Source organism: Eurosta solidaginis, chromosome X, assembly GCF_040869045.1.
Source record: "Eurosta solidaginis isolate ZX-2024a chromosome X, ASM4086904v1, whole genome shotgun sequence".
Lineage (NCBI taxonomy): Eukaryota > Metazoa > Arthropoda > Insecta > Diptera > Tephritidae > Eurosta > Eurosta solidaginis.
The window spans coordinates 54,429,474-54,453,459 of NC_090324.1; the positions used below are offsets into that span (position 1 = coordinate 54,429,474).

A 23,986-nucleotide genomic window follows, 5' to 3' on the forward strand; every position below is an offset into this window, starting at 1 on the left:
CTGGGCTGTTATAGATTTACCATCTATCTACTGGTTGAATACGAAGAGAGATTTGGTTTTATTTACTATTTTTCCGGCATTAGGTAGGTCATCTATTGATAACACTAAATAAATAAAGTAAAAAAATAAAAAATCCGCTTTTGAAGCACTTCGAACTATAAAATTAAAAATGATTTTCAAAATACGCTTAAAACAATAAGCGTGTTCTTATGTGTACGCCGGAAGCAACAAACAAATATAAAGTTCGTCCTCGGTGTTTCTTCTGTGTGCCCTAGAGATAATTTAACACAAGAAGAACAATTTATCGTGTTCTTCGAGGTCCAGCAAAGTGCACGCAGTGTGCAATATGTTTCGGCGTATATTGCAAGGTCGCTGGATTTGCTAACTATAGTTTGGCCCTCGGTATCGTCAGTTTCGCCCTAGGTGTATAGGCATATGGAGTCACCCAGCCAATGCAAGTGTGCATTGATATTTGGAGAAGATAGTGGTGTCGTAAGAGAAATAATTTTTGTATCCTTTCATGAACATTAAAATGGTATATAAAGTTTGGCCCAAATCTCAAAATTGTAAGCCCTTAAATGCGAAGACATAGACCCAACAAAAAGCACACAAAAATGATCAGGATGGCAAGCTGAGTTGATTTAGCCATGTCCGTCTCTCTGTATCTCGAATCGTTTCTTTAAACGCTAACTAGTCCCTTAATTTTCGAGATACGGTGGGTATATTTAGATGTCCAATAAGATATTTGTCAGAACTGGCCGGATCGTATCACTAAAGCATATATCCCGGTTACAACCGATTTTTTAATGATAGGATTTTTGTCATATCTTCCTCAGTTCATAAGATTGAAGCGTTAAATTTCATCATATGCTTTCGTAAACAGCTCATATTGTTGTCTGAAAAAATCGATTATATCGCTCGTATATATAGTATACATATATCTCGTACACCCGATTGTTCAGATAAGAAACTTTTCGCAATTTCTACACCATTTTTACAGCTATAAGTTTCAAATATCATCAATTGATATATAGCATATATTATTGTGTAAAAAAATCGAAAAGATCGGTCTTATATATAGCATTTGTCCCATCGGCACAGCACTTTCCGTGTTTTTTATTCTTCTGTATTAGCACTTGGGCTGTTCGCATGGGACATGGTAAAATTACAAAATTAAACCTCACTTTTAAATATTTTCACTTATGTAACTTTTTACGTATAACCTCTTCTGGATAGAGGGACTCTTATATCTTGGAGGGCCCCGAAGAGAATTGCAGAATTAACTAACGGAAACGCAAACATTTTTGTAGCTGTGTAGTTGTTTGTTTGTTTTAATGGTGTTTTCAATTTATACTTGTTATTAAGATTTCATGAGCTTAATAATTGAATATTCCATTATTATGTTTTTCTAAGAGAAACTGTAAAGAAAGAAAGAAACATTTACTGGCATATTGCGATGGTACTAGTTCTAAAACCGCCACGAATCCATCGTCAGGCAATTTCGTAATGTTATCAAAGGTTTCACCGAGACTGCAGTAGCCTTAACCACTAGGCTATCCTGCTTGTATTTGTGTCCTTGCTTAATTCAGTTTATCTTATTTCTACACTAACAACACAACTTAGAAAAACATAATAATTGAATACTCAATTATTATAAGCCGGTGTTAAGCTCATGAATTCTTAATAATAAGTATAAATTGAACACACCATTAAAACAAACAAACATAAATATTGTGACGAATATTAGCAGCACTAAGGTATACCATCTTCTCTAAGCCAATACTAAGCAGTGACTTGTATGCTCATCAATAAATCAATCACTATGTCTATACATATGTCCATACAAGCAGCGGAGAGCAACGCACAAATATATGCATATATCTGATATACTCCCAAAAGTAGGCAGTAATTTGTGCAAGTGTCACTCACATATACACGCGTATATGAGAAGCTATAAACGTAGTTATAGCTGGTAATTTTATAGGTGCTAACTAACTAGTAAATTCTAGAAATAGAAGCGCCTAGAAATATGTCAACGAAGAAATCAAACAGTATAAAAGCAGCAACAGTTGAGGCACGACAAGTCAGTTTGATTTAAGCAAGCTATCAGTTGCGAAGTATAAGTGTTATTTTGAAGTAGTTGAAGTAGAAGAAATTATTTTACTAAAGAAGAATAGGAAGAAGGAAAACTAAGTGAAGGATAATTAATTTGAAAACGAGATATAAAGATTATTATGATCTTTTAATAAATTAAAATGACACCTCACTATTGCAGTTCAGCTAAGAAAGAGTAAGGCTGCATTGGTTTCCATTTTTTAAATAACCTCAAGAAGATTTTTGATCTAAAAGCAAATTAAAATTTCAAAAAGGAAAAAAATATGTTTTTTCCAAAGGCTAAATTTGAGAAATTGCCTCTTATTTTCTTATAATATGCAACTTCATGTACATACATACATATTATACCAACACGGAACTGACATTCCAATTAGAATCGTTATGTAGAGAGAGAGAGGGAAAAGTTACTTAAATGTTCAGCTACCAACTCAACTCAACGGGCGCCTGCTGACAACATTGGAGTAACATGTAAGTGCTCTTAAATTGTTTCTCTTATAATTTATAACCTCATATATGTATGTTTATGTAATTTCTTAGTGAGAAGGAATGTAACATGAAAACGGAATGCATATTTGCGCACATTATTGGAGTGATCATGTTACTCTCTTTCTTTTTTACATAATTTTCCATATTTGAGGGGATGTGTGGAATAATGGTATAAGTCGATTTACACCGTTTTTCCATAAATCAACTAAATAAAAAGAGCACGATTACATACACATACCATATTAATCTTAGAAAATAATAGTGATATTTAACAAAGATATTAGCTTCATTTATGGAAAAACTGTAGTTTTTTAGATATTTGACTATTACAGTTATACTTTATTAAATAAAGCTCCAATAAAGCCTTTTCGGGAAAAAATTTGTTTGAGTTTGGAATTTAGTTATTTTAAGTCTTTCGCACTTTTGAGCTAACCAACCAAATAAATTCTTTTTCGGTTTGATTTAGTGTGAATGAAATTAATCTGCGTTTACTTGAAAAGTTTGTACTAACCTTAAAAATCCTAATCAAAGTAATAAATAGATACAAACGATTTTTTTTATCATATCTTTTGCTTGTTTGGCGATCAATTACGCTAACTGTTTCATTATCGGTTGCGTAGCCAGTCTGTGAGGACCAAATAAATCCTCATTAATTTGGCCCACACAAAACGACCCCACAACATATTTGACACGACATTAACACAACAAGTGGCCACAAAAGGCTCTAGCAACACGATCAACCAACAAGTCTCAGCAACACAACGAGCGGTCGCAACATTTAACAGCAACACGGCCAACCAACAAATCTCAGCAACACAACGACCGCACGCAACCATTTGAGCTAGCAACACCAAACACAACAGCCATAAAAGCAGCGACACAGCAGCAAAGCAGGCAGTCAGCACGGAGCTGTGGTCGTGACCAGAGCTACTAGCGAAGTATATCCCTATTGCAGTTGACCTTCTCTATGCAATAGGAATCCACTTCATAGGAGCGAGTCGTGGAATGGTGATTGCGGTTGATCTTCTCTACGCATCACCCGCAGAGACCAAAGGCCCCGCCACAGTAACGCGCAACCGCGACAGGTGACCCCCGCTCACCTCCGTCAGTAGAAGTACGCCGGCAGAGGCCGCAACAGAGCGGCAACGCACGTAAACCAGCGCAGAGCGCGGCAGCAAAGCGCAGAAGAGGTCCGCCGACGCACAACGTAACCAGAGTCAGTCAGCACGGAGCTGTGGTCGTGAACAGAGCTACTAGCGAAGTATATCCCTATTGCAGTTGACCTTCTCTATGCAATAGGAATCCACTTCATAGGAGCGAGTCGTGGAGTGGTGATTGCGGTTGACCTTCTCTACGCATCACCCCCAGAGACCAAAGGCCCCGCCACAGTAACGCGCAACCGCGACAGGTGACACCCGCTCACCTCCGTCAGTAGAAGTACGCCGGCAGAGGCCGCAACAGAGCGGCAACGCACGTAAACCAGCGCAGAGCGCGGCAGCAAAGCGCAGCAGAGGTCCGCCGACGCACAACGTAACCAGGGTAAGCCAGCGCGAACCGTGGCAGCAGAGGTACGCCGACAGAGGTCGCGTCAACGCGTAGCGCAGCCAGGGTAAGCCAGCGCCAAGCGCGGCGGCAGAGCGCAGCAGAGGTACACCGACAGAGTAATACAAGTAAGCGCCGACGTAGGGCGCGACAGAGCATCGCCTCAGCAATACAAGTAAACGCCGACGTAGGGCGCGACAGAGTATCGCCCAGCAAATACGAGTAGACGCCGACGCACGGCGTGGCAGAGAATCACCCAGCAACCAGCAAAACAAATAGACGCCGACGCAAGGCGCAGCAGAGTAATACAAGTAAACGCCGACGTAAGGCGCGTCAAGGTACCGACGCCACATACTAACGGGATCCGCCTAACGGAACACGGCGACAGAGCATCGCCTCAGCAATACAAATAGACGCCGACGTAAGGCGCAGCAGAGTAATACAAGTAAACGCCGAGGTAAGGCGCGTCAAGGCACCGACGCCACATACTAACGGGATCCGTCTAAGGGAACACGGCGACAGAGCATCGCCTCAGCAATACAAGTAGACGCCGACGTAAGGCGCGTCAAGGCACTGACGCCACATACTATAGGGACCCAGCTGACGGAATACGGCCGGACCGCTAAGGCCCGCCACCGCAATCAAGGATACCGCAAGATAATCGAAGTGAAATTGAAAATGAAGTATACAAACACGTTTTATTTTATATTATAGAATTTAGAACCAATAAAGAAAGTGAAGTTTTTAATATTAAATCGATTTGCAAGGTGCCCCTTTAATACAAATTTATTGTAAACGAACCCTGGGCACGGCGAGTATACCCCAGCAAATATCAAAGAAGCAACGTGGCACGAAAAAGGCTTCGTTACAATTGGCGCCCGAGCAGGTAACCTGAAAATCGTTACCACGTCAGAAGGAACATTCATGACGAGAAACCTAACCGTAAAATGGTCGACCAGATCGATACCACGTGGTTAGACACAATTTAAAAGGAACAGCTGATATCCATCACACAGGAATTGGGTATTGAGCACACAGGCACCACCCGGGAGATCCGAAAGCGCCTAGCAGCACTGGCCTCAAAGGCAAATACGAACTCGGAAATCCACGAAAAGTTTTTATCCCTACAAGCCACCTACTAGGAAACTACGCACATGAGCGACGTAAATGAGGTTAAGACACCGACTCCGTCGAACGGAGGAGGCACAGCGAAGGTCGCCGGTACAACAGTAGAACAAATCAATTCGCGTTTCCTCCCACGAGTACAGTACCCACACAACAGTACTTACCATCCGAAATTACGGCATCATCAACCGGCACATCTCAACCCACGCAACCGTACTTACCAGCGGGAATGACGGCACCAGCCATGAGCTATACATGCCAGGTAACTCAAGCACCGACCGTGGTGTTCGCGCCCATCATCGACCAGGTAAGAAAGTGGTCCGTAAAGTATGAAGGTGGACGGGACCCGTTAGCGTTCATCGAACGGTTATAGGATTTAACCGAAGTATACGCGCTAAACGTGGACCTCCTGCCAAAAGCCATGCCCGAGCTACTAGGGTACCACCCAACGGTACATCTCAGGCACCTCCCAGGAGTACAGTACCCACACAACAGCACGTACCATCCGAAATTACGGCATCATCAACCGGCACATCTCAACCCACGCAACCGTACTTACCAGCGGGAATGACGGCACCAGCCATGAGCTATACATGTCAGGTAACTCAAGCACCGACCGTGGTGTTCGCGCCCATCATCGACCAGGTAAGAAAGTGGTCCGTAAAGTATGAAGGTGGACGGGACCCGTTAGCGTTCATCGAACGGTTATAAGATTTAACCGAAGTATACGCGCTAAACGTGGACCTCCTGCCAAAAGCCATGCCCGAGCTACTAGGGGGCGCCGCGCTACAATGGTACCGCAATAACAATGCGCACTGGGGAGAGTGGACAAGCTTCAAAAAGGATTTTTTACGTTTCTTCCTACTAGTCAGGTACTTCGAGCGGCTCGACGACGACATAGGCCAACGAAGGCAGCACAACAAGGAGAGGTATAAGGACTACGTACTAGGAATCCAGAGCTTGATGAGACGCGCAGAGTACACCAGCGAACAGCGGTTGGAACGAATCTTCCGTAACAGCCACCCCGATTACCAACTTTACATTCGTCGGAGGGAATTCACTAGTCTCGCAGAGCTCCTGACACTTGCCGAAGAATACGAGAACATACGCGAGGACTTTCGAAGATCATCAGGCGGACATCACCGCGAAGTTACGCCACACATCGCCAGTGAGACAACCTGGGTGTCACCATCAAAACCTGCAACGCAACCACCACCACCACCGAATCTAACGAACCGCACGCCTCCAGGCAATCAGAGATACGACCCCAACGGCGTATGCAGGAGATGCGGCGAACGAGGGCATGACACCAATAGGTGCCGAAACCCACAAACAATTTTTTGCTGGGAATGTGGTCGCAACGATATACGAACCATCGAGTGCTGCCGCCGACGTCAGGGACCTAGCGCCGAAACGGCAGTAACGATTCCCAAGGAACCCAGCGCTGAAACGGCAGTAACAATGTACCAAGAGCATGGTCGCCTCTACGCCGTAGCTAAGCTCGGCGCGGAATCAGCCGATGCAGTCATCGACACAGGGGCATCAAGAAGTTTCGTCTCGAGCAGCTTAGCAGAACGTGTGGTGAACTCGGGAAGCGGAGAAATGGTGAGAGTGGCCATCAAAATAACGATGGCAAACGGGACTAGCACTACCATCTTCGACGCCATAAGGACTGAGGTACGCCTCGGAGAAGCGTCACTCCACACAGTTTTACACGTCATGCCCGGAGCGATCGACGACATCATACTGGGCCTAGATACGCTGGGAAGCATAGGAGCTACCATATCATGTGGAGAAGGGCACCTCGTGCTAACCAGACCCCTTGGCCAGCACACACCGAATCCTGGAGCCGCGCCAGAAATTATTCAGAGAACAACACCAGCAAGAACGAATATCGCCAGGTACGACAGCCCTGGGACTAGTCCAAGTTCAATATCATCAAGAATGGATATCGCCAGGTACGACAGCCCTGGGACTATTCAAAGTACACCATCAGCCAGAACGGATATCGCCAGGTACGACAGCCCTGGGACTATTCAAAATTCAACATCCTCAAGAACGGATATCGCCAGGTACGACAGCCCTGGGACTATTCAAAGTACACCAACAGCCAGAACGGGTATCGCCAGGTACGACAGCCGTGGGACTATTCAAAATTCAACATCCTCAAAAACGGATATCGCCGGGTACGACACCCCTGGAGCCCCATCTGGAACCATTCAGAGTGTAACACCACCGAGTACGGAATGGCACCGAGTACGGAACGCCAAGTACGACGTCAGGAACGGAATTAACGGCGACACACCCAGCAACGAACATAGTGGTATAGAAGACGAGGCGGCACGAGTGCACAGTTTTCTGGCAGAAGAACTCCGAAAATTCGAGAGCATGAGTGGGGTGACGACAATAGCCGAGCACAGGATTATCCTGACGGACGACCGCCCTATCAAGCAACGTTACTTCCCACGCAACCCAGCTATGCAGACCATCATCAACAACGAAATTGACGAATTACTTCAGAAAGGATGCATCGAGCCATCCTGTAGCCCACACAGCGCACCAATCGTACTAGCCAAGAAGAAAAACGGGAAGTGGAGGTTATGCGTGGACTATCGGCAGCTTAACGCCCGATCCGTACCCGACGCGTACCCCTTACCCAGAATACAACATATATTGGACAAGCTACGAGGGGCGAAGTATATCAGCAGTTTGAATTTGAAAAATGGTTACTGGCAAATACCACTGGAGCCCCAGAGCCGTCCCTACACAGCTTTCACGGTACCGGGACGCGGGTTATTCCAGAGGCGCGTTATGCCGTTCGGCCTACACTCCGCACCTGCAACGTTTCAAAGAGAACTAGATCAGGTTATTGGACCGGAGATGAAACCCTACGCTTTCGCTTACCTCGATGACATAATCATCATAGGATCCACCATGGAGGAGCACATTCGCAACCTGAAAGAAGTGATGCTACGACTACAGCGGGCCAACCTCAGAATAAATCCGGAGAAATGCGAGTTTTTCAAGAAAGAAATTCGATACCTAGGACACGTAGTAAGCGACAGGGGAATTCACGCCGACCCCGAGAAAGTTGCAGCCATCAAATACCTGAAACCACCAACGAACGCGAAAGAGGTGCGTCAATATCTCGGTATAGCATCTTGGTACCGACGATTCGTGCCCGACTTCGCGGCGATCAGCCAGCCACTCACAACCCTGCTGAAAAAGGGCAAACACTGGAAGTGGGGAGCCGAACAACAGGAAGCCTTCGAGGTCTTAAAGCAAAAACTAGCGGAAGCACCGATACTTGCCTGTCCGGACTTCACCAAGACCTTCACCTTGCAAACGGACGCAAGCAATTCCGGGCTAGGCGCCGTATTGACACAGGATTTGGAAGGCGGGGAACGCGTGATCGCCTACGCCAGCAGGAAACACAACAAGGCGGAAACCAACTACTCGCCTACCGAGAAGGAATGCCTCGCGATCGTCTGGGGAATACGCAAGATGAGGCCATACTTGGAAGGGTACCGATTCAGGGTAATCACGGACCATATGTATCTAAAGTGGCTAAACTCCATCGAAAGCCCCTCCGGCCGTATAGCACGATGGGCCTTAGAACTACAGCAGCACACCTTCGACATAGAGTACAGGAAAGGAAAGCTGAACCTGGTAGCGGAAGCACTATCACGACAGCCACTGGAGACCCTACGACTGGCAACGACAACAGAGCGACCATGCAAGTGGTGGCACAAGCGCGTGAATGAAGTGCGCACTAACCCCGATAAATATTCTGACTACATGATACAAGATGGACAACTGTACCGCCATATTCCCTGCTGGTCACAAGATGAGGAAGCGGTACCTTGGAAACTTTGTGTACTCACACCACTGCGACAACGAGTATTAGAAGAAAATCACAATATACCAAGCGCTGGACACACGGGCATCCGCCGGACAGTAGCGCGGATTGCCAACCGGTACTACTGGCCCGGCATGTTTCGGGACATCAGTCGATACGTACGACAGTGCGAGTCTTGCCAGAAGTACAAGGAATCACAGCAAAAGCCGGCCGGAAAGATGCTCACACAAGTGGCCCAAGAACCATTCGCCACGGTATGCGTCGATTTCGTTGGACCACTCCCACGATCCACACACGGGAACACGATGCTACTAGTGTTCGGCCGGTGTGCGTCTAATCCTGGAGAGGTGGGCGCACCGGGTCGATCTCAGCGGGAGTAAGCGGGTTGGAAATGAAAATAAGCAAATAGACGAGATTTCTCGTTATAATATATGTGATTTATTGGGTAAATGTAAAACTAGCAATAGTTACAATATTAACTGAATAAACGCAGAAATACGGCCGAGATCGCTGGCGGCAGATGTTAACTGGTTGGCTGTTGAAATCAAAGAGGCCGGTTGTATAGCAAGCTACAACCGTTGACCCGCAAAATCCTCCGTTTTGGAGGGGAAAGGCACCCACACATCAACCCCGACATGCATATGCAAGAGTGCTGACAGAAAGCACACATACACGTGCATGTACATGCATGCACACGCATGAGGGCGATGGTGTGGGTGGTTATAAATTAATTCGAGTATCGAGTATCGATTTGCAGAGTTGCATTGGGGGGGTCGCAATCAGATGCGGAAAAGTTAGGCATCCTGCCTAAACATGCCGGCCCCCCTTGCGATACGCAACACCGTTTTCCGCCAATGACCTCCGCTGAAACGAGAAAAATTATTATAAGGCTTACACACTAAACTTAATCTAAATGAGGAGTTCGTCTGCGACGCAAAATGGCCGGGAATCCTTTCCGACTTGCTTAGCATGCCACCTAAGCTAGGATGATAAAAGTTAACGGTGATGAACAGATGTAAGTGAATATTTCTTGCCATTGAATTATACATAATTCTTAAATATAGAAATTCAGAATGTAATATGTGTATAGTCGATGGCCAGTAAGGCTGGACGAAGAGGCCGAGGTCTCCGTTCCAGAGTGGCACCATTTTTTTATTCTTAGGTTTTTTTTTTTTCGTTCCGGATGGAGAGGCCGAGGTCTCCATTCCAGATTTGCGGTTTTTTTTTTGTTGGTTGGACGAAGAGGCCGAGGTCTCCGTTCCAGACTCGAGGGTTTTGAGGTTTTTCTGGGCTGGACGAAGAGGCCGAGGTCTCCGTTCCAGCGTATAACGTGTCGTGTCGCTCTCAGGGCGACTGTGGCATTTTATGGATGTGCCAGGGCGAGTGGCCGTGTGGTTGGTTGGGTGAAGCGAAGGTGTTTTATTACAAAACGTATATTAAAATAGATGAACAAAAGCGAGTTTAAAGCGAAGCGTAGGGGCCGACGAAGGTATGTATTTAATTCGTTCGAAAGCTCATGACGAGCAGCGCAAATCTTAATTAAATTGGAAAGTGTACCAACTGCCGGTGCTTGCATGCAGACTGGCGATGCGTTCTTCACGACGCGTTCTATCTGCACGTACCATTATGAGATTGCATGCAGCCCTGTCGTGTATTTATTGGTTAGCTGACAGCTGGTATGGTGAATTTGTGGTGTGCGAGTATATATATACATATATGTATTTGCTTGCCCTTGAAAAAAACTAGGTCACTAGGGCAGTAGCACACTAGGCCGGTAGAAACAGTTGACTTTTTTTCCATTTCGGGATTTTGTCGTGTCGGGATTCTTTTATTTCGGGACCCGGATCGTTTTTGTACCGAGCCCTTATAATGACTGTTTGTGATGTTTGTTGTTGAGAAACAACAAGTCCTGCCCCTCGCCAAAAAACAGTCAGTACCGACGGCAAAAAAAAATCAAAAAATCAAAAAAAAATTTTTTTTGGTTGTTTGTTTTGTTTGTAAAAGAGAGCAATTAATTTTTTAAGGAGGTGTTTGCCTTTATTTTTTTGTGCGTAAGTATGTTTTGGGACTGCCCGGGTCAAAAAAGCCGATCCCGATTTTGTTCCTTTTGCGGGTTTTCGGTATCAGTGTGCGTCATTTGATGCAGCACTAATAGAATATGCCGAACCAAGTAGGCATACATACATACATATGTACATACGTTGGTTACAAATATGCCTTCCAGTATAGGGAATGAAGCAAAAACAAAAATGAATCGAAAGATTTATTTTACCGTTTTTGCTTCAATTCATGTGGAATTTTACGCATTGCTGGACAAAAAGGTAAGTGGTAAAATATTTTGCAATAATTTTATTTCAATAACTATTTTTTATGTTATTTCAGATTTTTAATACATTTTCTTTTCTTTTTCAGGTGACTGGAGGTGGAGATCCAGAACAGTGGATGGGTAAGTATGCCGGTATCGTTCCGGTTTTAGTGTTTTTCAGGTTACCGGCATCGCAAAAGGGGTGCTCCAACTGCGGCGTCGGCCGCGCCGTCAGTTGTCACCTTGTTTACGATGCCCATTTGTGCACTTTATTAATGAATTTTCTTTGATATATTTGCAGGTTTTTGGTGTTATCTCGCAAAATGACTGATGTCTGCGGGGATATATTGAACTCAACATTTTTCGCGTTTCATTAATTTTCTCGGCCGAGCCTTTTTTTGGTTTTAATTCAATTTATTGTATGAGTCAAAAAATTGAACGACCATTACTATCAGGTCAGCGCATCAAGACCGGAGAAGATGAAAGAGAGAAGACATTGAGACGATAGGCAGCCATGAGCATGTATTCGTCAAGCTCATGCGTCGATATAAGTACTTGGAGAAGATGTTTGAATAGGAAGTGCAGAAGGTACTTGTCTTCATCAAAGGTGTTACACCAAGTGCACGTACCAAACTTGCACGTATGATAGCGCTCTGTTTAGTTGATGGTTCTATTCCCCCGAATGTGTTGTTGGTACTAAACAACGAGCATTTGATTAAAGATGGCATGGCTTTAGATTTTCTTCGCGACGAATTTGTCGCGTTTAAGTTGGAGAAGGGCATGGCATATCCGGTACAAGCTCTCAAAAAGGGTGGACTAGAAAACAAACTAATGAACTTTTTCCCACCAAACAAACGTACTGACGAGTATTTAAAAACAGGTTTTCCTTGAAATCATAAACTACATACAGCGCAGGCCAGTCACGAGGCCAAGTGTGAACTTCAACAAACTCTCATCGATGATATTAATGACGAGAAAGCACACTCAAAAATCACAGCTGCACAAATTTTGGACAATCCTACTTTCGGACCTCGCTAAGGTGCTATTGCTTTTGCACAATACGCACCATGTGCAGTTTTGATATTATATATAGTTTTAAGGGTACCCTCGCACAGAAGCTTGCTTATCCTCATTGTGGGATAAAATATAAAATCCAAAATGTCTCTGTGGTTATACGACGAGCTGCTGTTGGTTACGAAGGACCAGGTAGGTCTTACCGCGTTCAAAATTTGTGTTGCTAACCATACTGCAAAGCTATCTAAAAGAGCTGTATTGGGGGCGTCAGTAAATACAAGGCTATGATTAATATCTTCAAACTGCTTCGCTAGAAGCAAATATGGGTTTCTTATCATTGTGTCAATCTATTTTCTACGTTCTCGCATTTCCTAGTCGTGATGTAACTGGAGATAGAAAATGTTTACTATTCCTACAATCACGAGAATGATCCGCCATAGTCATATGCAATTTCAATCAATTACGCGTATGCCTTCCCACTGTGGCGACAGCTTTGCTGGCGTTACACGCGCCTATCAGTTGGTCTATTGTCATGCAGGTTTGGAACGTGATGCACGCCGAAAATTAGCAACAGTATATACCAATGATAAAGCGACACCAGAAGAACCTTTAGAAACATTTTTTTTTTTGATCCGTTTTTATTAAAAATGTCAATCAACCATACCATAAATACTATGGGAATTTAGGGACTCCTCACGCTGAATTTGAACCGGAACAACTTTGCGTTGCATTGAGTAGCGATGAACATTGGTATCGCGCACGTGTAACACCTCGGATTGCCAAAGATGACATCGGAGTACACTACATCGATTATGGACACCCGGAGCAGGTAGATGCTGGTAAGTTAAGAAACTGGGAGAAAAAATTCTATGCCAATACAAATGCATATGTCCTGAATTCAATATTCCAGTACGTACACTGCCCACAGATGCGCTGCCCATAAGTTCCCAATCAAAGAAAGCCGATGAAGCAAGCGATTCAGATGCCGTTGTAATAGAGACGTAAGTGCAGCTGACACGAGCAGATGAGCCTGTATTTATCGTGAATGCGTTGGAGGTACAACAAAATCATTTAAGAGGTAAGCTTCATTTTTGTAAGGGTGATAATGTTATCGATGTTCTACTGAACTCCCAATTAATAAACTCACTTCATGCGTAAGCAATTGAAAAAGGGATAATTCCAATATGTTCGAATGTATTGAATTTTTAAAAATCAATAATCTGCAATATTCGTTGTATAGAGTGCTTTGTGTTGCACAGGCACAGTGGCAAGCTGCTGCTGCAGTGCTTGCCCAACATGCAAGCTCCACTTCGTCGCGTTTCATGTGTGCTTTCATGATATTGGTGGGTACAGTTTCAGGCGCCGTAGAACTTCCGTCCGGACTACAGGACACACTCAAGCGCCAAAGCTCTTTCTTAAACTGGTAGTCTATAAATTGATTGTGAATACGCTGTATATCGTTTATGTTTCGGTTTGGCCTGTTTCTTCACGCTGATGGCATTGATAATGTTGGGGGTGAAGAGCTCTCGCGACCCACGTTCTCATATACAAAATGAATTTTGGGGATTGAAATTTTGATTTGCTTTGGTGCTGCCATTGGTGCAATTTTCATACCAGAAGGCTCATTTGGGCCGGCTATGATGTGGGTGGGCTTAATTGGCGGACGTGCATTCATTCTTGTGCAGCTGGTGATAATTTTAGATTTTGCACATTCGGTAGCTGAAAATTGGATTGAAAACGCGGAAGACAATCATGGATACTTTTACGCTTTGTCGCTTGTTGGCATTTCTTTATTATATATCTACTTTACTCATTCCGGCGGTTGCGGTCTTAACACATTTTTTATTTCCTTCAATCTCGTTCTGTGTTTCGTAATAAGCATTCTTTCTGTAATGCCCGCTGTACAGGATCGTTTGCCTCAGTCGGGTTTATTGCAAAGCTCACTGGTTACTATCTACACTGTTTACTTGACTTGGTCTGCTGTTGCCAACGACCCAGAAAAAGACTGCAATCCTATCACGACAAATATAATTGGATTGATAGCTTGGTTATTCTGCCTTCTATATAATTGCATTAGCTCAGCAGTTGAAGTGTCAAAAAACTAATAATGATGGTGAAAGGCGTCTTTCAACAGAAGCTCTCTCAGATGCAGAAGCTGGTGCAGAGAAAGGTGTAAGTGATAACGAAACCGAAGGGGTTACGTATTCTTGGTCCATGTTTCATATTGTTTTTGTTTGCGCTTCCTTATATGTCATGATGACGCTTACCAAGTGGTATAAACCCAATTCAGATATTGAGCTATTCAATGCTAATGCTGCTTCGATGTGGATTAAATAATATCCAGTTGGCTTGGAATCACTATATATGTTTGGACCAATGATATTAACGAATTGTGATTTTAGTTAAAGAGTGAGATGAAGAGCACGTAAAGTAGAGAAAAACATTGATTAAATGTTTAGATGAGCTCTGTATTTATTTATGTATAACTATCCATCTGTACTTGTCTAATGGTTAAAGAAAGAGCGCTTGATATTTGCGGGTGGGGGGGTTGCACCGCTAGTGTGCCACTATTTCATTAATCTTCATTGCTTATATAACGTGCCATCATGTGTTCGACTATAATGACTGACGATGGTGCTGTCATCATGTTTCGACCTTAAAGGTCGTTGTGAATCATTGTTTCAAGCTACACCGTCCCACTTCAATGTGCTACTGGTGTGTATAGTATTTTAGCAAATCTTGCCATAATTGGGGTAGAGCCTTTTACTGGAAAATATTTTAAGGTCCGTTGAAATCGAAAACAAAAAAAATGTTTGTAAAATTATTTTTAAATTAACGTGTTGTACTAATGACTAAAACTTCTTCTTGGCTGGTTTAATGTAACATGCTAAGAGTTCTGCGATGAATGGTAAACTAAAATCATTAGTAGATATGCATGTGACGTGACTTGGTCACCAACAATTACTTAATTTGGATACAAATATGGCTGAGCGTCTTAGATATTTATGTAGCTTGTTTTTAAACCGTATCTGCACATCTGTTTTTGTCTAAATGGTTGGTGATTATAAAAAATTACGCGAGAAGCCCATTATGAATATCAACTTAATTAGACGTGAATTTATCTCAAAGTACCCAGATAAAATGGCTCAGTATACATATGTATTTCATTTTATTTAATTGTTGTTAACAAATACAAATACGTTTGTGTACTCATTTAGGTGGAAAAGAAACTATACATTTAAGCACAAGCAATTGCGTTGGGGTATGTTGGCCTCGTTCAGGGGAACGAGAGCTGGGTTTGATTTGTTGGAAATTTAAAGATGATGGGCTGAAAGCCTTTAGGTTCTGTGGCAGATCGGTTTGCCCTTCTGCGGTAGGCTTTTATGATGTCCTCGTTATGGGATAACGAGTGAATGGGATGTTTTCTGGTGTCCTCGCTCGGGGTGAGCGAGTGAACTTAGAGTTTAATTTTTGAAAATTCAAAAATAAGTGTTTTGTGGCAGATGGGGAATCTGCATCAGGCTAGGGTAGATTTTTTTTTGAAAAGAGGGATGTGGAGGAAAGGAGGGATTGTTAAGAGGAGCCCGTGGTCCTCTCACAATCGATCTCCGTAGGGAGAAGGATCAGTTTGACCAAAGGTCGTCTGACTTGACCCTTCTCGGTTATGAGGTCGACTACACGTACTCGGCCATCTTCGCCGGGGTGTACGTTGACGACTCTACCTAACCTCCATTCGTTGGGAGATAAGTTGTCCTCTTTGAGGACGGCGAGATCTCCCACTTGTATGTTTTCTTTAGGATGCTTCCACTTCACCCGTTTTTGAAGTTCGGATAGATATTCCACCTTCCATCGCTTGCAGAAAGTCTGATGGAGGGCTTTGAGTTTCTGCCACCGATTTATCATCGAGGCAGAGCTTTCACTAGAATCTTGTTCTGGTGGAGCCAGTAGGTGGCTGCCCGTTAGGAAATGTCCTGGGGTAGATCCGTTGGGTCATTCGACCCTGGACTGAGTGGGCGCGAGTTGAGGAATGCCTCAATCCTCCACAAAAGGGTTTGGAACTCCTCTATGGTGTACTTATGGGGAGACGCGATCTTTTTGAAGTGGCTTTTGAAGCCTTTTACTCCCGCCTCCCACAAGCCGCCCATATGTGGAGCAGCGGCGGGAATAAAATGCCAGCTTAATGCTTGATGATTGTACTTTGAGACTGTCTTGTCTCGGCTTTCTGCCAGAAAGGCTTTAAACTCGGATCGTAAAGATCTTGACGCTCCGACAAAGTTTGTACCATTGTCGGAGTAGATGTTTTTCGGACATCCTCTTCTCGCGATAAAACGCGCAAAGGCTGCGAGAAAGCATGGAGTACTAAGGTCACTATTGGCTTCTAAGTGGATGGCCTTAGTGGAGAAACAGACAAAAAGGCATACGTAGCTTTTTGACAGCCGACATCCCCTACCGCGGTAAGGATTGACGGTTGTTGTTGCGCAGGTCTTTGCCCTCTTTTCCTCTACGGAGGTGATGTAGTCACTTTCTTGTGCTGGCCATTGGGAAGTGTCTTCTTGCAGCCAAGAAGGTCCCTGCCACCACAACGAATTGTTGCCAATTCAGACGCAGGTAATCCTCTGCTACCTAACTAACCTTCTCGGAACACTTTCAAGGAGCCTGTGAGAAAACTGCACGGACCATAGGATACTTAAGTCGATTAATGGCAAACACAGGCGGGCCAAGGCCATGTATAAGAAAGTTGCTTGCTTCCGCTTCGGATTCTATACTCTTGTACGGTGCAGAGATTTGGGCGGATGCAATGAAATTCCGAAAGTATCGAGCAGCTATTACTTCTATCCAACGCAGAGGGGCGCTACGAATTGCCTCAGCTTACCGCACGGTATCCGCAGACGCAGTTCTTGTTATTGCGGGAACCATACCGATACATCTTCTCGCTGAGGAGAGGAAATCAATTTACCACCTCCGAGGAGAAGTACGTAGAGATGTTGCTGCCGCGCAGGCGCGAAAAGATTCTATCCGACGCTGGCAACAGCAATGGAGCTGCAGCACTGCAGGCAAGTGGACCAGGGAACTGATTCCCGAGCTGGAGCCATGGTTAGAACGGCCACATGGAGAGGTCGACTTCTATCTGACACAGTTTTTAAGTGGCCACGGCTACTTCCGGGAATACCTCCACAGGATGGGCAAGGTTGAAAATCCGAATTGCTTATACTGTGGGCTCATAGACGACGTACGCCACACTTTTTCGAATGCGATCACTTCGCACAGCAACGAAGAAGAGTGGAAGTAACACTAGGCGGCCTATCCCCGGGCAGTGTCATCCATAAAATGACCTGCGGAAATGACAGATGGGACATGGTCAGCAGATATGCAAGGACTATTCTCCTCGCTAAACGGCAAGATGGTTGCTTAGCCCAATAACGTGAGAGTAGCCAAAGAGCTCACGTAGCGCGCTTCCGTGCCCGAAGTTATGCTAAACGCGGTCCCAGGTGCGGAAAATGCGCGGGCCGTGGGAGGTTAGGTTTTAGTGGGTAGACCATAAAGAAAAAGAAAGGGAGTCCTACACTCGGAGAGGCTCGCTGCTACAGAGAGTAGCACCGAGGCTTAACAACCCGGTTAGTGCATAAAGCATTTCCTCCTTCCACGTAACAAAAAAAAAAAAAAAAAAAAAAAAAAAAAAAAATCCTCTGCTACCTAAATCTGCTGGGTTGGACTCTGAGTTCACGTGCAGCCAGTCCCTATGTCCGACCATGTCGATGATCTTGGTGATCCGATGTGCGACGAAGGTTGACCAGGAACAGGGCGGTTTCCTTATCCATGCGAGGACGATCGTTGAGTCCGTCCACAGGTGCACTTTCACTGGTCCTAACTTGAGATTCCTGAGAATTGATTCGGTGATTTCCGCTAACAGCACGGCTCCGCAAAGCTCCAATCGTGGAAGAGAAAGAGTTTTCACTGGGGCTACTCGGGTTTTGGCTAGAAGTAGGTTTGTGCAGACATTATCATCCGTTTTGACACGCATGTAAATGACTGCTGCATAAGCCTTCTCGGATGCGTCACAAAATCCATGGATCTCGATGTCGGTTCCTGGAGAAAAGTTGACCCATCTAGGTATCCGGGTTTTATCGATTTCATGGTATTGGTCGGTGAAGGTTTTCCATCGTTCCAGCGTACTGGTAGATACTGGTTCGTCCCAAGCGGTGCCTTCCAACCAAATACTCTGCATGAGTATTTTTGCCACAATGACCATTGGTGCCAGCCATCCCAAGGGATCGAAAAGTTTGGCGATTGCTGATAGTATCGCTCTCTTCGTAATGTTTTCCGGGTTGTCCAGCGTCTCTGCTTGAAAATAAAATAAATCGGAGAGGGCATTCCATCGAATGCCTAACGCTTTAACTGAACTGGTATCTTCGAATGCCAGGAAGTTTTCATGGAGTAGGTCTGCTTTGGGGATGTCCCTTAGAATTTCCTCTGAATAGGATGTCCATTTGCGAAGTGGAAAGCCCGCTGAGTGTAGGACTTGACGAATTTCATCTCTGGCTTTAATAGTCGATGTGATTGTATGTCCACCCGCTAACACGTTATCTACATACATGTATTCTCGTAGTATGTTAGCCGCTGTAGGGTGTGAGTCTGACACGTCGTCTGCCAGTTGTAGGAGCGTTCTTATCGCGAGATATGGAGCGCAATTCACCCCGAAGGTAACCGTCTTTAATTCATAAAGACTAATAGGGTCATTCGGGGACTTGCGATGCACAATACGTTGAAATTTGGTGTGCTTATCGTTCACCCAAATTTGTCGATACATCTTTTCGATGTCGCTATTGAAGACGAAACGGTATATTCTCCAACGTAAGACAAGGATGGGTAGATCGGCTTGTAGAACTGGGCCTGGGAGGAGAATATCGTTTAGGCTATTACCGTTGGCCGGAGGGCTCGAGGCATTAAATACTACGCGTACCTTTGTAGTGGTACTTTCTGCTTTAATAACGGCATGGTGGGGCAGGAAGTAATGACCCGAATCGTCGGATGGGATATTCTTTTTTAATTTTCTCATATGTCCAAGCGTTTCATATTCTGACAACACTCGAACATATTCTTTTCCTAAATCTGGGTTTTTTATTAGCCGCCCCTCATTCCGGAAGAATTGAGAGCATGCACGCTTCAGGGATGGTCCCAAGTTAATATTGTTAGGGTAATCCTGACGGAATGGTAGTGACACGATGTACCTTCCATTCTCACTTCGCTGCGTTGTTTCTTTAAATAGTTGTTCGCAGTACCTTTCATCCTCATTTAATATTTTATTTTTGGGTACATTTTCTACCTCCCAGAAAGCTTTGAGTTGATTGTCTAACGCAACCTCCTTGTAAAAAGACATAATGCTCTCCGTTGGATTCGGTGATTCGATACGACCGGTTAGTATCCAACCCAACACTGTCTCTTGGGCTAAGAGTGTGTTTAGCACATTCTTCTTTATACCGCTCATTATAATGTGGGGATATATGTCTCCGCCAAGTATGAGGTCTACGTCTTCGTTGACGTAGAACCTCTTGTCTGCCAAAATCAAGTCTGGGAATGCCTGCATCGTCATTGCGTTGATATGGCAGGATGGAAGATTCCCAGTGAGTTTCGTTAGAACTAGTACGGGTGTAGTCAGGCTGAAGCAGGGATTCACTGGTGAACGTAGTTCGATGTTGGATGCTTCTTTCACCTGAGCTGACACCGCATTTGTGATGCCTGAAACATGGGCATGCATTTTCCTCGCTGGCAAATTGATTCTGCGTTTCAGTCTTTCAGTTATAAAGGAACATTCAGACCCAGAATCAATTAATGCCCGCGCGGAGAAGTCGGTACCATTATGGTGAATGAGTACGCGAGCAGTTCCTAATAGCACGCCTGTGCTGGAATTGGCATGGCAGGATTTGACATTCTGATTCGCCGAGGAAGGTGGTTGTCCCGATTCCTGTCTTTTCCTTGCCTGTGCCGAAGTTGATGGGGCATTATCCGCATCTTTGAAGGGATTTCGTACCGCCGGTTGCTGAAGTGTGTCCGCATGCAGGAGCGTGTGGTGACGACAGTGGCATTTGGAACAGTTGTACGAACTGGTGCACCTCGTCACTGTGTGTCCTGGGGATAAACAATTCAGGCAGCCATTTGTGGATTTGACGAATTTAATCCTTTCTACCGGATTTAAATCGCAAAAACGTGAACAGTTGCGTAATCTGTGCTCCGTAGATTTGCACATTTTACATATTGATTTTGTTGTTTGCTTGGTTACTTTGGTTTGAAAAGCACCAAGTCTTTTTGTAGGGTTTTCCGTCGACTGGCGCGACGTGTTTGATTTTTGCACTTTAGAAGTGGCATTCCCTGTAAAACCAGACACGGTTTCAAGTGTCTGGAAACGATTTGACAAGAATTTGTCCATATCCTCCCACTTGGATATGTCCGTCTTGTGATCAATGCTCTGCTCCCATAGAGCCAACGTGTTTTCAGGTAATTTTGTCGAACATAAATAGGTAATAATCGCATCCCAATTTTAAACATCAATCTGATGTGTTTTTAAAGATGCCAAGCAATTATTTATGTCGCGCTGTAAGGTTTTGATAGAGCTGCCGCACTCGCTATCTATCTTTTTTAGATTAAACAAAATTTGTAGTTGTGAGTTTACGAGAAACCGCTTATTCTCGTATCTCTCACATAGGTTTTTCCAGGCTGTTTCGAAGCCTTCATTTGTCAAGGGACATTTCTTGACGATGTCCTTTGCCTCACCTTGAGTTTTCTGATTGAGGTGGAACAACTTTTCTACCGGTCTTAGGCGACTGTTGTTTTTGCATATGGCCGTGAACAGGTCACGAAACGTTGGCCAAGATAGGTTCGCCCTTGAACACCTCAGTATCACAAGCTGGCAGGCGGATACTGTGTTCGCGCGCGCGTTCTCCCTCAGGTTTGACTGCCCTATCTTTTTCCTCCTTCAAATTGGCTTGAAGTTCAGCCATGTTCGACATGCATCTTAGGAATACGGCATATGCCGCTTTATGCTTGATCTTGACCGCTGCAATTTTCTTTGCGTCGAGCGTGTCCGAGCCAAGCAACTCCTCTAGGGCGATCTCTGCTTTTTCCCACTTAGCTTGCAACTCTTTTTGCTGTATTGCAAGAGTGTGCACAGTGTGCAGAGCCGCATTGATGTCATTAAAATCGGCCTAGAATTCGATTATTCGATCGGCCAATCTAATGTAAGAATCCATGTTCATGGTTGAAAGGTGGAGAGCAAATTAACCAAGGGATGTAAAAACTTTGAAAACCTGAGCGACTCACCCAACCAACAACTATTAAAATTACGCAAATTTGATTTCTTACTTTTAATTTGTTTATTTTTATCTGATTTTGCAGACTATTTGTGCCTTAAAACAGGGAGCAGGGGGAATCAACACCAATTTGTATTGTGCGAAGTAAAGGGGGGGGGGGGGGGGGGGGCCACTCGCCACTTCAACCTTCAATTTTATTATAAGATAAGTGCGCGTGTTGATATAAACTCGACGAAAAGTGTGAAACCGTGAAATAAATCTTATGCAACAGAGAACAAAACTGTGTAACAAGATTAATTAGAGAAATTAGTGAAAAAAATGTGATACAAAAAGAAAATTTAAATCGAATGGCGTGAAATTTTATGTGAAAGTGAGGTTATGTGTACCTCTTCCTTGTGCTGTGTCCGGAGAGCCTTACCGCTGGTGGGGGGACAGACCAGATAGTCACAAGGAATCTTAAACGACGTTAATGCAACGCGTTTGCACTTATTTTCCTTTTTGGCACTACGCAGTTTTTTCACACTTTTCGCGGTTAACTACAATCACGTATGGCACTTTAGATCGATTTTTCGCACTTTTATTTATTATTTTAACCAAAAAAAATGTTGCAAGAAATATTGCACTTACTGTGAGCTTTTTGGTGATTTGTATGTTCTGGTGGTGATGTGGCAAGATGACTTGTGGTGTTGCTGATGGCTTAATCTGGCTGTCGCTTGCTCAGTGTTTTGCACGCTGTTGATGGGCAAATATTTTTCCGTATAACTTTTATTGTTAGGAATTCTGAAGTGTGTGCGGTCAGCTATGATGCTTTGTTGTGGACTGTAATTTAGGTGCTGTTTCCAATTCTTGGTGAAGATGGACCAAATGTTCGGCCGGTGTGCGTCTAGTCCTGGAGAGGTGGGCGCACCGGGTCGATCTCAGCGGGAGTAAGCGGGTTGGAAATGAAAATAAGCAAATAGACGAGATTTCTCGATATAATATATGTGATTTATTGGGTAAATGTAAAACTAGCAATAGTTACAATATTACCTGAATAAACGCAGAAATACGGCCGAGATCGCTGGCGGCAGATGTTAACTGGTTGACTGTTGAAATCAAAGAGGCCGGTTGTATAGCAAGCTACACCCGTTGACCCGCAAAATCCTCCGTTTTGGAGGGGAAAGGCACCCACACATCAACCCCGATATGCATATGCATGAGTGCTGACAAAAAGCACACATACACGTGCATGTACATGCATGCACATGCATGAGGGCGATGGTGTGGGTGGTTATAAATTAATTCGAGTATCGAGTATCGATTTGCAGAGTTGCATTGGGGGGTCGCAATCAGATGCGGAAAAGTTAGGCATCCTGCCTAAACAACTAGTATTTTTCGACCGCTTCAGCAAATGGGTGGAACTGGTCCCCATGAGGCGTGCGACAGCAGAAGGCCTACGCCGTGCGTTCAGAGAACGCATCCTCGCAAGATTTGGTGCTCTCAAGATACTGATATCGGACAACGGCGTCCAACAACGTGGCAGCGTTACCTCAGGGAAATGAGGATACGACAACAATTCACGGCGCCCTACACCCCGCAAGAAAACCCGACGGAACGGGCGAACAGGACAACTCACCAGATCACAGCACAACAGATGGGACGACCGTCCCCAGAAATCGAGCTGGCCATCAACACCAGTGTGACCGCGTCCACAGGATACAGTCCAGCCTTCCTCGTACAAGGACGGGAACCGCGACTACCAGGGGCATGGTTCGACGAGGTCAACCTGGGGACGGGCACAGCTACCACAACGGCAGAAGAGAAATCTGACAGAATGCAAGAGGCACTCAGAATAGTGAGGCAGAACATGGAACGAGCGGCGGCAGATCAAGCACGGCACTACAATTTACGGAGGAGAAAATGGACCCCCGTAGTCGGCGAACTAGTGCTCGCAAAGGAACACCATCTCTCCAAGGCCGGCGAAAATTTCGCGGCAAAGTTGGCCCCCAAAATATGACGGACCCTACCAGATCCTAGGATATGTATCACCAGTGATACTCAAAGTACGAAAAACCAACGGCGGGAAGGAGAAAACGGTCAATATTGGGGAGCTAAAGCCATATCATGCAGCAGAGACCATCGCGAGAAATTAAAATAAATTCAGGGAAAATAATCTAATTAATATCAAGGATGGGAGGATAAGCAAGCACCGGTCATTCTATCACAAACCACCGAGGTGACAACACGTTCTTTTGC

At 44.6% G+C, this 23,986-nt stretch overlaps 1 protein-coding gene and 1 pseudogene across 1 annotated transcript in view; one reads left to right on the top strand and one right to left on the bottom strand.

Annotated features, from left to right (window-relative positions):
- Window positions 1-23,986, bottom strand: part of LOC137234942 (nuclear factor 1 X-type-like) — a 2,160,399-nt gene that overhangs the window by 9,266 nt on the left and 2,127,147 nt on the right. The window lies entirely within an intron of this gene.
- On the top strand, window positions 11,341-14,852 carry LOC137234427 (serine incorporator 1-like; annotated as a pseudogene).